The 16,579-nt window shown below is 34.3% G+C and overlaps 1 non-coding gene across 1 annotated transcript; it reads right to left on the bottom strand.

Moving 5' to 3' along the window:
* Nucleotides 1–16,152: 16,152 nt before the first annotated feature.
* On the bottom strand, nt 16,153–16,224 carry TRNAW-CCA (transfer RNA tryptophan (anticodon CCA)). Its single transcript has one exon. It is a non-coding gene; the product is annotated as a tRNA-Trp (tRNA).
* Nucleotides 16,225–16,579: the final 355 nt, after the last annotated feature.

Here is a 16,579-nt window from a genome sequence, read left to right as displayed (position 1 = left end):
ACAAATGTATAAGGTAATTATTTATGCAAAAATGTATATATTTTAAGAGTTCACTAAAAAAAGGGAGACTGACGAATGTATTGCATTTTGCAGGAAATGCAATTTAAACTTTAACATTCCCATTCTTTGTGTGGTATACCAATTCGTCAACACGATGTAGATCTGTAACTATCATCTTCCTTGCAGTGCAATAAAGTATATTACTGTATAATCTACTCCCTTTGATCTATAGCAGGCCTGCACAAGGTTTGCGCTCTCCGAGCCGGCTCGCAGCTCATGAGCGGAATGCAGATATTAGCTGCGCTCTGTATAGGGGTGGTCTGGAAGAAGGGGTGATGTCGTACAGAATATACACAAAAGGAAGTACTATTACGAGTGTTTATGAAATGAATTCCCGTTCAGTGTTTGCAAAACTATCTTGGACTATTATTAATTAATAAGAAATATTTATTTTACAGAAATAATAGAAATTCTATAGCTACTTAAATATACAATATCATTTTGTTATATTTCTATTTATCAGTACATCAAAACGAGGTTTTATGCTATTGGCAGCTAAAAGGAATAGTAAGCCTACTGATCGTAATGAAACATCAGTTGCAGAAGTTCGATGTCTGCCTTTATTAAAGTTGATTACAGAAAACAGTTGCTCACAAATATAAATGTTGAGCCAAACATAGCAATCATTTTCACAGCCAGCCTGTTTAATCGTGGATATTATTGCTAATGTTTAGTCTTGTAAAACTCAACCAGGCTAGTAGTAGGCCTATTATTCAAACGATCTTTAGCCCTTAGGTCACATTGAAGATCAATAAGTTCGAGCTGTAAATCGTTAAATGTTAAATGTTATGTTCCGTCTTTTAGATTCCTCCATACTGTACTGTAGCAGTAGGTAAGCAACGTGAAATAGTTACTGAGAATAGGCCTACACACTGCACTCCACTAGATAACTGAGTGGTCGTTACCCTCTCCTCTACCTATCGCAAGTCTATGTCATTCTGACGTATCTTCCTCTCTGTTTCGGCGAGCGGTAAACACGGCTCTCCCGCTCCGAAGGAGCGCGCGCGCTCGTTGAGCGCTGTTTGTGCAGGTATGATCTATAGCCTAGTACTGAATCTTCATCTCATTTTTCACAAATTTACGACATTCCCCTTTTTGCAGTGGAATTCTCATTTATTTTTACCATTTTGGTCAAAAATTCAGTCCTAGTGTTCCTTAAGAGGGGAGGATGGTTAAATTTGAATTTTTTTCCCTAATTGATACACAATTTTAATTTGAGCAGCTTACAATCAAAAACACGTTTCTTCTCTTAGAATCAAAAATGAGTTGTCCGTGGCTGAATAGGATTCGCCATGTCAGGAATAGCTTTCGTGATATGTTAGTCTGACAGTACTAGAGCGGAGGAATATGTTCTTTCGTAACTCGGTATGTCCTGTACTTTCTTGTTTTCAAAACTTTGTTATTCCAATTTCGGTCACAACACACTGACTTCGTGCAATTATTCAATGGAGATTGCTGCCGTGATTCATTTACCAGCGGATCGTGTCTTCGGACGAGTTGAAAAACTATGTATTGTAATAAGAAAATAATGTATCTCACTCCTCAGAGAATTCCCAGACTGATAGTGGCTTTTCGTCCATAATATTTACGTCCAGTTGACATTTTAGTCCACAGTAATTTTATGTCCATAACAATTTTGTCCATCTATTTATGTTAACTAATTAAAATTTTCCACTGTATGATTTAGTCCACCATACTGAAATGTCGTCAGACATTTTTGTCCATTTTATATATTTTTAGTCCGTAATTCTTAGTCCACACTATTTATGGTCCATTGTAAGATTAATATATGATTTACAGAATTAGGCTATATTAAGCTATTTTGTTTCAGTCATAGTCTATACAATCAAATTAACCACAAATTTAATTTTAGAAGGAGATAAAGAACAATTTTAATAACATTATTTTCTACTTCTCTCTTTGGTATTGTACAAAATATTAATCTGCAGTTAATGACACGAAAATATAAATCGTGCACATTTTATGTTCTGTTGACGGTACGTAATAATGAATTTCTTTCTGGTAAATTCAGTAGTATTTCCTGCTCTTCAATTGCCTGAATTTCTTCCCTTATTACGGTTGCGGGAGATTTATTTGTACGTTGTTTTTGCTTTACTTTAATCTCAGTTTCTTTAAGTTTTTGCTTGTTAGGTCATTTTTTCATTATAGTTTTCGCCAAAACGTTCTCTTTTTTTACCTCAGGTTTAGATTTTCTTACCATCTTAATTTTCTTGAAGACAGTATCTAACGCAGGAAAACTAGAACTAATTTAAAGGAACTAAATGTAATATGCGAAAATGGAAAGTATCTGGATAAAATTAGAACTAAAAAAAAACGAAAACTAACTTATCAGACCAAAATTAATTTAAAAGAGACAAAACTAACGTAAATAAACTAAAACTAACTGGAAAAAATAACCTGAACAAAATAACAAGTAAGGCTAACATAGCTGGTGTGGGTGACGCAGTCTGTAGAGTGCTGGCCTTCTGTTCCCGAGGTTGCGGGTTCGATTCCGGCCCGGCTTAAATGCGATAGAATCATGCCGGTAGATTTACTGGCATGTAAAAGAACTGCTGCGAGACAAAATTCCGGCTGATAAAAACTCGACAGTTGCGAGAGTCGTTAAATAAACATTATCATGTCACTACCATTGAGGAATGGAAAGCCTTCATAATTTGCATTTAAGTAGAACTTGGTTTAATCACGGTTGTTTTGCAATATGTTACTGTGAAGAAGACAGATCACACACAGGAGGAGAATTGAATTTTTGATTCTGTGTTAAATATGTGGCGTCATATTATTGACCTTTCATGCCAATTGGTTCGGTGTATGTTTATAATCACGCCGTACTTTTATTTAATACCTAGTCTATCGAAGGAGATGTGTGGTAGTGGTCAAATCTGTTCTTCGGTAACCTTTGGCCTCCGGTATGAAACAGTAAGGCAGAATGGATCACGGAGTCGTTCTGGAAGCTACGACGAATACAAAAATTTCTCCTTTACCTGGACTTGAACTCAAAATCTCTCTTCCTTGTCGCTCGCTCTATATTAGTGGTGTCAAGGACGCATACACTTAGCTGTAGTACGAATGTTGATATGGTACCATGCCACCAGACTCTTGCCGTATTAATAGACATTCTTATCGCGGGCTTCCGGTGGATGATTAGCGAACTAACGTTTTTCGTATTCATAAACCAGTGTTAGCGATATGATAATCTGATATGAATCCCGTACAAGTAACCAGTCGATAGCCGGGGCTAGTTTAGCACGTTCGTAGCGCGGGCTAGCGAAATGTCTATGAATAGCACCTAGCGACTCCGCTGGAAAGTCATTGCACTAGTATTCTGGTGGAGCCGAAATGGTAGTGTTAAGGGCTACAGACTTGGGTACCTGGTAATAAAATATTTCGATCCTTAGTCGGAGGAAGTATTTACTGTATAGGATGAAAATTTTGGTATCACGTAAATTATTTGTAATGCTAACAATTACTGCAGATCTTGAAGTGTGGCATAGTAGTATATTATTGAACAAGTTTATGGCACGAGTCAATGTTTAGAGAATGAACAAAGCGAGTTTCCTAATTTTTACGAGTACAATAACTGTGTTTCAGGTCTTATTTTTTTATACGACATATTATAGAACAATAAAGAAATTAATTCAAATTTGTGTAGTTTGTTATCATGGTCTATGAAGACCGTGGTTGCTATGAAATCAATTTATTATGTATTAAATATTGTAACACGTTAAATCGTTTCACAATAATTAACTTTATTAACCGAGTGAGTTGACTCAGACGTTTGAGACTCACATTCGGTAGGTTCCAGGTTCAAACCCCGATTGCCGGCCAATATCATTCGGATTTTTAATGGTTTCCCTTAGTCACAAAGGCAAATGCCGGATTGGAAATTTACATTTCATCACTCCTCAGTTACCAATATCATAAACATTAATCAAAATCAAAAATCAGTTTATGTGAACACAAGCCATCTAAAACAGACGATAATAGAAGGAAGAATTCAACAGACATATACCTAAACATCATACACACGCGATCTGACCACAGATGTTAAAGCGTGCATAAATAAACTTGATTATATATATTAACGTTATGGCACAAGTTATGACGTCATAATAGAAGTCATGACGTTTTAGTTGGCATGATAACATTTTACGGCACTCGTAACTTATAATAATGTGACATTTTATGCATTAACGTTACAGATTGTTTATAAAGCTGGAGTACAAAAAAAGCCTTAGGTATAGCAATCAGCATAGTAAGGTCTGTGATAATAGGTATAACGAAAGGACTGTTCTGTTAGGTTAATTTATTGAGAGTCGAATGTTCCAAGTAACGATGAAAATGTTCTAGTATTTACATTTCAATTCTTAACACGGATTTAAGGTATAACTTTTACACAAGGAACTACAACACTCTAGGGGCAGGTATTTATGGAGATTAATCTTATCATTTCTGTTTTTTAATATTGGTATCGGCGGAGATTGTTGGAGATTGATTTGTGCTCTTGGCAAAGATTAATGAACATTTTCGAAAATACAATTATTTTGGAATTGGAGTATTAACTCAGTATGAATATTACTTTCCAAATAATTAACATTAAAGATTCGTTGGATTCTGGTAAAAGTGCGGTATGACCAATAGACAATATCTGTTGAATGAGGCTGTATTTAACACACGTTCATTAAAAACGAAAAAAAAAAAAAAAACAACAACAACAACAACTTGTAGCCCTCAAATTAACACTTTGAAATTATTAGTGAAATGTTGAATTCTCCGTCTTTTCAGTTCATTAATGTAATCAGAACACCTGAAATACCATGTAATTTAGCCTACTTGGATATACGGTATAACAATTTCAAGTGAAAAAAAATCCGAAAAGAAAACTCAGAATATGAAATTCACTATAAAACGACACGATAATAATAATTCGCGAATGTGTTCATATTTCGCTATTAGAACTCTATTTCGCGATTTGTCGCGGTTGTTTTATCCACATATTATTCATCACAATCACTTAAGTCGTAAAGATTAGTAAAAATCTATTGTGTGTGTATATATATATGTCGTGATTTTCGCGATCTCCATAAATACCCGGTCCTGCTAAAAGCCTATGTTGATCATAGGCACGTGTCATGGGCTAGTTATGGAATGTACCTAGTAGCTTCACGATGTCGTCAATTTAAAGAACAGGATTACATTCAGATATGTACGAGTATTGTAAGAGCAACTAAAAATATTTGCCTTTCAATGTAAACAAAGTTCGATACAATTTGCTTATCGAGAAGCACTATTGCAAAACGGATTGAGGAAACCGCATCGGATATTGGATTTCAACAGAAAATATTCTAAAAAAATAAGATATTCTATTTTTCACTCGCGCCAAATAAAAATTAAAGTTACGAAAAATCTGATATTTTATTAGAGAATACCAACTATAGCAGTTGAATAAAATGTTTATCTTATACTACATTCTGAGTATATTTTCTGAAGTATTCAAACAAAAAACAAAAAAAAAAAAAACAGCAATTTATTACCTGAGATTCATGTTTTCTGAAAATATTATATACTACTAATAATGGTACCAATGCTAATACAGTAAAATACCTCCTAACCGGCACCCAAATAACCGGCAATACCAAAACAACGGCACTTTTGGCTGGGGGAAAAAAATGAATCTTCTGCATTGTCACAATCTGGGCCGTCAGTTTTGCCACATTAGGAAGTTCGCACGAACTTTAATTTTCAGTTAATATTTGAACTTACAATTGAATCGGTCATTGCAGAAAGGGGATAAGTCATGAAAAACGCGAAAATGAGTTAAGAGTGCCATTGCTTTCTCCAGGCCTAGACACACATTTACATACAGAAATGGGACAAATTTGCTCATTCTCAACGCAAAGCAGAGTACCATAAGCAGCGCAGTCATTGCAGAAAGAGGACAAGTCAGCGACTAACCTTTTTTTCTGCACTGACTGACGACGTGACGCAACTGAGTGCCGCGGATCTAATAAGTTACGCGCTCATCAGCTGATAAGGAAAATGACAGATAAGGTAGAAGTAGTAAGTGATCCAGGGGAAGAAAACTGTGTTATTAGTGGTAAGCGTAAACGCAATGAAATTAACTACCGCAGAAATGTAAATAAGAAAAATAAACTGAAGGCATTGGAACGTCAATTCCATTGGGAAGTCTGTAGTAGCCCGTAAGACAGGAGAACAATGTGGGTAAGAAACTACTCATTGTTTGTTTAGCCGCAACTTTGGGTCATCAATTTTCAACATTCACAATTTCAAATACCATACGGCGCACTTCTATTCCTATCATGAAGGTATAGGCCACAAATCTTCAAATGAAGTGTGTTCCTTCTTAACTACATTGAAAATAATGTCCCTTCTTCAGTCCAGGAATTGTATCTTTTCTCTTATAACTGTGGAGGGCAAAATAAAAATCATACCTTAATTCGATTGTTGCTTGCACTGATCCAAATGGGGAGATTATTTTCCACAACGAGGACATTCATTTCTTCCCTGTGACCGCAACTTTGGTGTAGTGAAGCGCAAACTAAGAAAGACAGACAGGGTATATGTGCCAGACCAATACAATACCTTGATCCACCAGGCAAACACAAACAACAGATTTTCTGTAGAATCAGTTACTACTGATGATATTTTGAATTTTAAATACTAGTCGCCAGAGTATTACAAGAAAACCACCTGCTCATTAGACACATTGAGGAAGAAAGGGAAAGATAAGAATATGTTTTCTTCAGCACAATTCAGTGAATTTGTTTACTCTATAGATGATCCAGGATGTGTGACTGCCAGTTTGTTCATTGGTAGTGAAATGAGGAAACACAGTTTCTGTATGAAAAAACCAGGTTCTGGACGCATAGTAATGCCTACACAAAAGCATACAATGGGAAAATTCCCATTAATACGAAAAAACTTGGAGACTTATCGAAAGTGACGCAATAAATTCCATTGGAACACACTTTCTTTTACGAAGAGATCCTGAACTGGCCACCTTGTGACAAGAAATCTACAAATGACATGGTTTCCAACGTCTAACAATACACTCTATAACAATTGAAACAAATGACTTTGTGTAGTGCTTTAGTGTATTTTTATTGTGCTCTCCTATATGCAGTTTTTAAGTACGAGTTTAAAGTAGAGTTTTGATTTAAAACTGTGATATAAAATCACATATTGGTACATTTCTGTAGTAGGAATAATGACTAAAATGCAAAAATAATTATGTAAATGGTGACAGTAATGTAGTAATTACACATAAAAACATCGTTATCATTGTAATTATTAACTTTTAGTTTGTTTTCAAATATTACATTAGCCCAAAATTGTAAATTATATATTTTTTTCTTTTATATTTAACAATTCCTTGCAGAAAGGGGATAAGTCATGGTTCAATTAAACAACTTGAAACAAAAGTGTTTGAGATGTCAGATGTCTAACATCATGTATTATACTTCACTATTCATAAACAAAGTAAGAAAAAATATTTATAATGATTACTCCAGTATTGGAAGAAGAAAACAGTTTTTATTGATTATCTCAAAAGTAAGATTTTATGACTTATCCCCTTTCTGCAATGACCGATTCAATTAGTGTATTATTTGTGTTGTGTGATGTGTTTTAATAAAGAAAGTTCATACAGTTTTTATGTTTATTTAATTATGTTCTGGACGTCAGTATTACCACATTAGGAAGTTAGCACGAATTTTCGTTTTCAGTAAATATTCGCTTTCGTTTTCAGTGAATATTGGTACCTAAAATTGTGTATTATTTATGTTGTGTGATGTGTTTTAATATAGAAAATCCACACAGTTTTTATGTTTATTTAGTTATGTTCGGGCCGTCAGTGTTGCCACATTAAGAAGTTCACACGAATTTTCATTTTCAGTAAATATTCTAACCTAAAATTAGTGTATTATTTGTGTTTTGTGATGTGTTTTAATAAAGAAAATCCACACAGTTCATTTAGTTGTGTTCTGACCGTCAGTGTTGCCACATTAGCAAGACCGCACTAACTTTAATTTTCAGTGAACATTCGAACCTGGAATTAGTGTGTATTATTTGTGTTGTGTGTTTTAATAAGGAAAATCCACACAGTTTTTATGTTTATTCAGTTATGACCGAGTGATAGAGAAATAAGCTTTACATGGCTGCAGTTTCAACATTTGGCATAATGAAATATGAACTTTTTTTTGTACATTAGCTACCGATATTTATTCAATTATCCGGCAAAATCTCGTATCCGGAACTAGCCTGGTTCCTTTGGTACCGGATAAGAGGGACTCTACTGTATTATGAAAAAAAAATAGAATATGAGCATAATCGTTGTACAAAATGTAAAAACCTCTCGATTTTATTGCATTATAATACAATCATAATGCTTTAGTTAAATATGTATGTATGTATGTATGTATGTATGTATTTTTTTTAATATTAGTTGAACGGCATGTCCCATTACAATAAAGGTAATACTACATGCCTTGCTACCTGTATGTTTACAATATAACACATTATGTCTCGTTTCTGTCACTCTCTAGGCGTATGTAGATCTGTTATTCTGTTGTGAAAATTTGAGTCTTTCATTATATCTATTGCCTATCTTATCTATCCTAGATAAAATTATCCTAAGTTTACTCGTCTAAATTTATAACATTGACATAGTTTGTGAATGTATGCGCATGTTCTTGCACTATTTTAAGCTTTGTGAAAGTCCACTTGCCAGTTTTCTTTAACATTTCCCGCTGGAACGCTAGTCTTTCTTTGTCCAATTTCGGGCACTCGAAAAGGAGGTGGTCGACGGTCTGTTCCTCTGCTCCACACGTACACGACGGGTTGTCCCTCAGCTTGAATCTATATAAGTAAGCACCGGTCTTTCCATGTCCAGTTAGAAAAGTTGTGACCTTTCCATTCAGTGGAATGTTAACTCGTAACCTCTCTTTTACACTGGGGAAAAACGATTTTGTCACTGCACCATTTTTCGTGTTTTGCCACTCACTTTCCCACTTAACCACACTTTCTTCCTGAAGTTCCCGCATGATGTCGCTGACTGGTATCCTGTCGAAGCTCACTGGTATCTCGTTGTTACTTGCTGCCTGCTTTGCCAAGTGGTCGGCCAGCTCGTTCCCCGCAAGTCCAGCGTGCGCCTTGATCCATGCGAAGTGAATAGTCCAGTTTAATGTTTCCAGCTTTCTTATCTGTTTTCTAATATGTTCTATCAAGTGGTGATGGTTATTGAAGTTTCGTAACGAATCGAGTGTGATTCTGCTGTCGGTATGAATGGCTGCTGATGTATGTATGTATGTATGTATGTATGTATGTATGTATGTATGTATGTATGTATGTATGTATGTATGTATTTATTGACACTACAAGTGGGCAAGTACAATAAAATTACAATACACAATACAATTATATAGACAATACAATACAAATATACGATGCCCTTGGGCAGAAACTGTGTTCGAACGAATGTATGTTATTTCTTGTACTGTACTATAGTTTGACTTTAAAAAAACTAAATTAATCACAATCGTACAGCCAAGACTTGGACTGTGATCGTTATTTGTTTGCTCCCACAGTCACATTGTCCCCTCAATTTCTCTGTGCTACGAATGTTTCCACCACTTATTCGTAGCGTTAACTTTGACACCACTGCTCTATATGTACAGTCTCATGGCTGCTGATGTAATTTGGAGAAGTTCTGTTTAATAATCCTCAGTTTGAGGTCATTAATAAGTGAAACTGTTCGTTAAATTTATTGGCAGCTATTGCTTAATTACCCTAGACGATGAAATATCGTATATTAATAAAATTGTTCAGAATTAGTATATTTATTAACCATATTTCTGATCTGAATGAACTGGGGGGAGAGCAACGGTGAGTAGTTCAATGGTTGAGTTGTTTGGATTTTTTCCATTGCTAATTTTTAAAAAATTGTAGCACAACATTTCGAAGAGTGGATCTCTCTTCATCAATCAGACAGGCTAGCTGTTTGTAACGATCCTCACGGTAGGTTTTCACCTGACGACGAAGAAAGTTTCACTCTTCGAAACGTTGTCCGACAATTTTTTTAAATTAGCAATGGAAAATTTTCAAATAACTCAACCATTGAACCATATTTCTATTTACAGAAATATACACGTTGCCAGTAGGATTATTAATCTTATCATCGAAACATGGTATACAGAATGAAAACGAAATAATTCTGCAGACTGAAAGAGACGATAGGATACCTACACTAAAATTAATAGAAAAACTTTGTTACGTTTTGTGATTAAATGAACGGTTAATTACAAAATGTAGTTGGAAGTTTCAGCAGTCTGGCAACATCGCTGCCTATTTCCTCTCGTAATACAGATGTAAGAGATCAACGAACTCGGGTCTGTCTTCCTAGTGAACTACTTCCCATCTTCCTTCCTGGCTACAATGTTGCAAGCTGGGGCCTCTTCCACAATGTTTACAATCTTTGTAAATTGTAAACTTTGCTTGTAAATTGTAAACTTCTGTTTCCCAATCTTTGTTTATAATGTTGAACTTTACAAAGGAAATCAAATCTTTACAAAATAAATTTTGCTCACTTTACAAGTATTCTGTTTCACAATGAAGGGTAATTTTACAAACGTGTAAACTTTATTGTAAAATTAGCACATTTTCTACAATACCTCTGAGATGTGTAAAGTTTGATATTGCAACAAATTATGAATAAATACAATAAAGAAATACTTATTAAATTAATTTTTGAGTAACTGGATAATATTAACAATAAACTAACGCAGTTTTGATGTTATTAAGGAGTTCTAATGACTGAAACGAAGATATTGAATTTAGGCCTAATCAAACGAAGACGTATACGTAAAATTCTTCGGCCAAGAATTAATAACACTAATGTTTGTGAGGTTATGGATGCAATATTAATAAATACTGATGGATCAACACAAAAAACCTTATTTTGTAATTAGACATCGTAATTATTTTATCAATTGCATATTTGTACGTGGACTAAATCTGTTATTTACTAATTTGACTGAATTTGGTGCTAACTTTGGTCATTCAAGTAATAGACATCACATGAAACTCCATTGTCGCCAATATATAAAAATCTAAATACTTTTAATTTTCTTTAACAATACTTTATATTTTCTGTTGGTGAAATATGAAATATGAATGAGCAAGCTTAGAATAATCTATTTTAGTACAAAATAAAAAACATATGTATCGATAGTAGTACAAATACAGCGACTTTTGCTCTGCTCTGCGATTTTTGTCAACTGTCGTTGGCGATATTGTGTAACCAATAATGCGTATTTGTAAATTTCTTTAGCTGATTTTGTAAAGTTCGTCAAACTTTACAAACTAATAAGATAGCATTGTGAAACACAATTTACAAGCATTTGTAATCTTTTACTTGTTATTTGTAAATTGTTAATTTGTAATCTGTAAGGATTGTGAAATGCGGCCCTGGTCGCATTGGCCAGTGGCTTCAAATTTGTGGTTTTTAAATTAAATTTACACGACAACCGTCCACGCTATTGAAATATGCCAGAGGAATAAATTATTCTTTATTACATTTTCTATGGATATAGACAAAAATCACGATCCTACCCGGAATAGTTACTGAATAAGAGGGTGTTAAACATTTGAAAAAAAATGCATTTCTTTTCTGTGAAAACTATGGACTTTCCAACAATATGGTATTACAATTTTTTGTTACACACAACATGAGCTATTCGCTCTGAAAATCTGCAGGGTTATTTTAATTCCACTCTGTCCATCACAGTTTAACCGGAACGCTTGAGTTTTTGCGAACATTTAAAACATGGCAATCACTTGATAAACAAGGTACCAACAATAAACTGCAGACAAAGAAAACATCAAACCCAAGCTGCTTTGCAGACAGCGGGTCTGCTCGCCATCAGGTCACGGATTGGAACTCAATTGTCATGCAGTTCGTCACAAATGTTTATTTATAAACACATACAAAATGTGGCAATGTTGTTGCAAACTCGCCGCTTGTGCATAATTCATTGTTTGCATTAATTTGTGGATAACGGGAGATATGAATCGTGTGACAATAATTAACATGTAACTGGTTATTAAACGAGAGCGCATTTAAATGCATGTTCAATGCTGATTGCAGTATGAAAGATAAACATAAAACACATACAACAATCCAATTGTCAATCTTAACGTGCTCTCAGTGCTCCCAGATTTTCAGAGTAATATTTCTGGTACTAATACTAACGGTAGGCTACATTTTCAAGTTTTGTTCCAGCCGACGTCAATAGATTTTAAAGGGCAAAAAAATCATTAGCTTTACTTTCCGCTGCAGGAAAGCAAAACCGATCCCATTATCGTAGAGTTACTGCGCATAAAGTAACCTTGGTTCTGATAGGGGCTCCAAGCGAAATTTTTTGTTAATTTCTTGCCCACACCGAATTTCGACGCTGAATAACATGTGAAGGGTCTAAAGCAAAAAGGTATGAAGTGACATAAAATTAATGTTGAGTAAAATGAGTTTAAAAAACTGGGAATTTGGAAAGGATTTACATTTGCTTTTTGTTGATTTTGAAAAAGCTTATGATACTGTGAGGAGAAAATATTTATGGTCATTTTTGATAGAGTTTGGCATACAACAAAAATTAATACAATTAATAAAGGAATGCATGAGTAATTCGAAATGTAAAATTAAAGTTGGAACTGTTATTTTGGATAGTTTTGAAGTTCAATCTGGAGTGAGACAGGGAGATGGTTTGTCACCCATACTTTTTAATTTTGTCTTAGACAAGGCATTACAGAAACTTAGGAAAGAAATTATTGGAATTTCATTGGGCAATGGTGAAATTAATTTATTAGCATATGCTGATGATATTGTCCTTCTAGGACAAACAGAAGATGATATCAAGAAACTTTTTAGACTCTTAGTAGAAGAAACAAGAATAACAGGGTTAAAAATTAATTATGATAAAACTAAATACATGAATATATCACGTACCTTAAATAATAGAGGGTCACTTATAATAGATGATTGGAAGTTTCAAAAAGTTACTGAATTTAAATACTTAGGAAGTAAAATTAATGAAACAGGCTTATTTGGGAAAGAAATTGAACATAGACTCGTTACGGTAAATAAGTGTTACTTCTCCCTTCATAAATTGCTTAGTTCCGAACTTCTTTCTAGATTATCAAAATTAAGATGCTATAAAACAATAATCCTACCAACTCTCCTATATTGCTGTGAAACTTAGATATTAACAAAAAAAATCTCTTTTTATTTTTGAGAACAAAATCCTGAGGAAGATTTTTGGTCCCATTCAAGAAAATAACCCATGGAGAATTTTGAACAACAAGGAACTAAGGGATATTTATAAAGATCCGGACATAATAGCCTTAATAAAAAATCGAAGACTACGTTGGCTTGGACACGTTCTACGGCGTGATGAAGACTCTCTTCTACGAAAAGCTTTCGACTATTCTGCAAGATGTACGAGACCTCTTGGTAGACCTCGTCTCCGTTGGCAGGACCAAGTATATGATAATCTTTGTACAGTGGGAGGACGACAAGAAGATGCAGAGAACAGAGATGAATGGCGATATATCGTGAATGAGGCTAAAAACCTCTTAGGTTTTGAAATGCCCTAAATTGATTGATTGAAAATGAGTTTAAAGCTAAGTGATAATGGAAAATTGTACGCAAAGTCTACGATGTCTGTTTTGTGCTTATATATTGAGTTTTGGTCTTACGACATAGTCTACTGCAGATTTTTAAGAAATTTAAAAATTAAGATATTAAAAATAACCATTTTATGATCAGACGCTGCACTTGTACCTCTTATATTTCAAACTATTTTGCTGATTACAAGAATTCAAACTAAATTTTAAAGAAACTTAATCTGTAAATTATAAAATCAACATCATCAACTACAAGCCTTTTGGCTCGTTCTGTGCCCTTTAAATTGCTGCGCTCATCGTAAACTCGGACGATGACATTTCTTCTTCCTCGTGGGTGATAATCAAATGCTCTCTTTGGAAAGTGATTATCCTCCATTCTATATGGATGCTCCATCCTCTATTTTGATGATCTTCAATACACTGTAGTATGCCCTGGATCTGAAGTTCACTTCTAATATTTTCACTTCTTCTATGCTCTAATAATGAAATTACAGATACTGATTTCAAAAACCTCATCTCCATTGTTTGGCTCCTTTTGTAAGCGTCCATATCTCTGCTCTATATAATAAAATTGGTAGTGCAATTGATTTCTAGAGCTTCATTTGTGTTTCTTTTCACGTTTTATTATCTAAACTTCTCTTTAAGGTTCCACAAATCCATAGGTATTTGTGGAATTTTAATGTAGGAAAGTTTGGAGAATGCTGGGTTTGCAGTGAAAGACCTCTGACCTACTCATGGACAGAACACTTATGTAAATATAAATGTAACGTATCCGTACTATGGAAACTAGCTTTTGTCCCTCCACTTCCCAAGACTAAAACACCGACACTCATAATGACTATAGACCAGTCATGTCAACTGATGCCCATAGGAGCAAGCGCGCGCTTTAGAGCTCAGGAGAGCCAGAGCGCTTTACAGCGGAAAGAAAAAAGACAGACGAAAGAGGTAGTATATGCCGCTTGGTCGAGCTATATTCAGAGATGGCCAGCATTGATTCAATAGATAAAGGGAAGAGAACTTATTAAAACTGTATCCATATTAATTTTTAGATTTGTCTGAGAAGTATAAGTGCATTATAAGGATGTAAGTTTCAATTTTAATGCTCATTTTTCACAAGTTTGATTTTTTTATTCTAAAGAAATATTCTCTCAACTTTTTTTTTTAGAAAAGTGAAATTTTCAGATTAGGCCTATTTATTTAGTAGCCTTACAGGATGTTTTCATAAATCTAATACCGTAAATACGTATTACTGAAGATAGTGTATTGAAAATTTTGAAAATATTCCCATGGGAACTGTTTGTAAGGAAATGAATTAACAAAGCAACTACTGTTACATCATAAGCAAAAGATACGTGCCTATGTGTTGTAAAAATGTCAGCTCTATACCTTCAGCACATTTCGAGAAAATAATTTAATATTCTGATGATAGGAAGTTGCTCACCAGTATCACCTTAAAAGCATAATGCGATAGGAGGTTTGTTATGGAATATTAGTTACAGTTAAAACATTACAGCACCTAGGTAACTTTGCTTTGTACTGTAATATTGTTTTGATTAGTTTATTGATTACTTTTATAAGGCTAAAGATGCCACCAATATCAATTCCAACTTATCATCTCATACTCAGTCTCTTTTTTTGAGATATCACTTTCTTTATAAAAGATGTGCTTCATCCATTTAGTACAGTATAGTTGCACTACTATGGAATTTATGTGAATATTTCTTCTTAACTCTTTAATACGTTATTAACATTTAAAACACAACTACAATATTAAGAAATTGGTATTAGTACTTTTTTTACAGACAATATAAATAATACCAAACAGAAAGAAGCCCTATAAAAATAACGACATAAAATTTCACGTTCCGTTTGAAGTTTGCACACCATTGTTTTCTTAATCCAACAGGCTGCTTATTCATATACACAACCCTTCCTATTTCCATACTTAGCGCTTGATGCCCGCGCACGACGTCAAGGTCAGAAAAATGCACTTGCTTTGACATCACTGCTATAGATCTATCAGCATCCTACCTGCTCTATCCAATGCATTGGAACGCATTATACACAAGCAACTGACGGACTAAAACAAGAATACAAACTTCTCGACTCTTATCGTTAATAACACTGAACATAATTTTGATCATTCCTTAGGGTGTGAAATCACCGCACGTAACGAAAATCCGCTTAGATGTCTGAGAGTTAAGTAATAATACACAATTTTTCTCTTCAGTATTTAGAACGACTTGGAGCTGCGTCAAATAGGTCAAGGATCAGGCTAGAGAAGTTTTAGAGTATTTTGATGTTCTGAAACAAATTATATACGAGTGCACAGCATGTTATTACAAAAATTACAATTTGTAGAGAATAAAAATAACTAATTGACCCCGACGTGATTTGAACACGCAACCTTCTGATCTGGAGTCAGACGCGCTACCGTTGCGCCACGGAGTCGGACGCTTCAAGTCGCTGAACTAGATAATGCGCCACGGAATGTACACTCTGGGAAGAAGAAAATGGCTTGTAAATGTTTTCTATAACTCGTAACTACTCTTCGCGTTTTTAAGGTGAAAACCAAATACTTATAACAGATTATTACTGTCTGTATAACAAATAGAAAGATTCTTTTTTTTTTTAATAAATTCCACTGTCAATGAAAAATTAATATTCTTCTAATAACAGGTTACGAACGCGTTACTTTCTCTCTTAGACCTTGGAATTTATCACCGCGGCGGCTAATTTTAAAAATGATTGCACTTGAAATAATTCTATTATTTTTACGAAATTGAATATTTAATTTTTGTTCAAT

The sequence above is a fragment of the Periplaneta americana genome, chromosome 7, assembly GCF_040183065.1.
Source record: "Periplaneta americana isolate PAMFEO1 chromosome 7, P.americana_PAMFEO1_priV1, whole genome shotgun sequence".
Classification (NCBI taxonomy): Eukaryota; Metazoa; Arthropoda; class Insecta; order Blattodea; family Blattidae; genus Periplaneta; species Periplaneta americana.
Note: the sequence above shows the minus strand (reverse complement) of the source record. Positions and strands in the feature narration are given on the sequence as shown.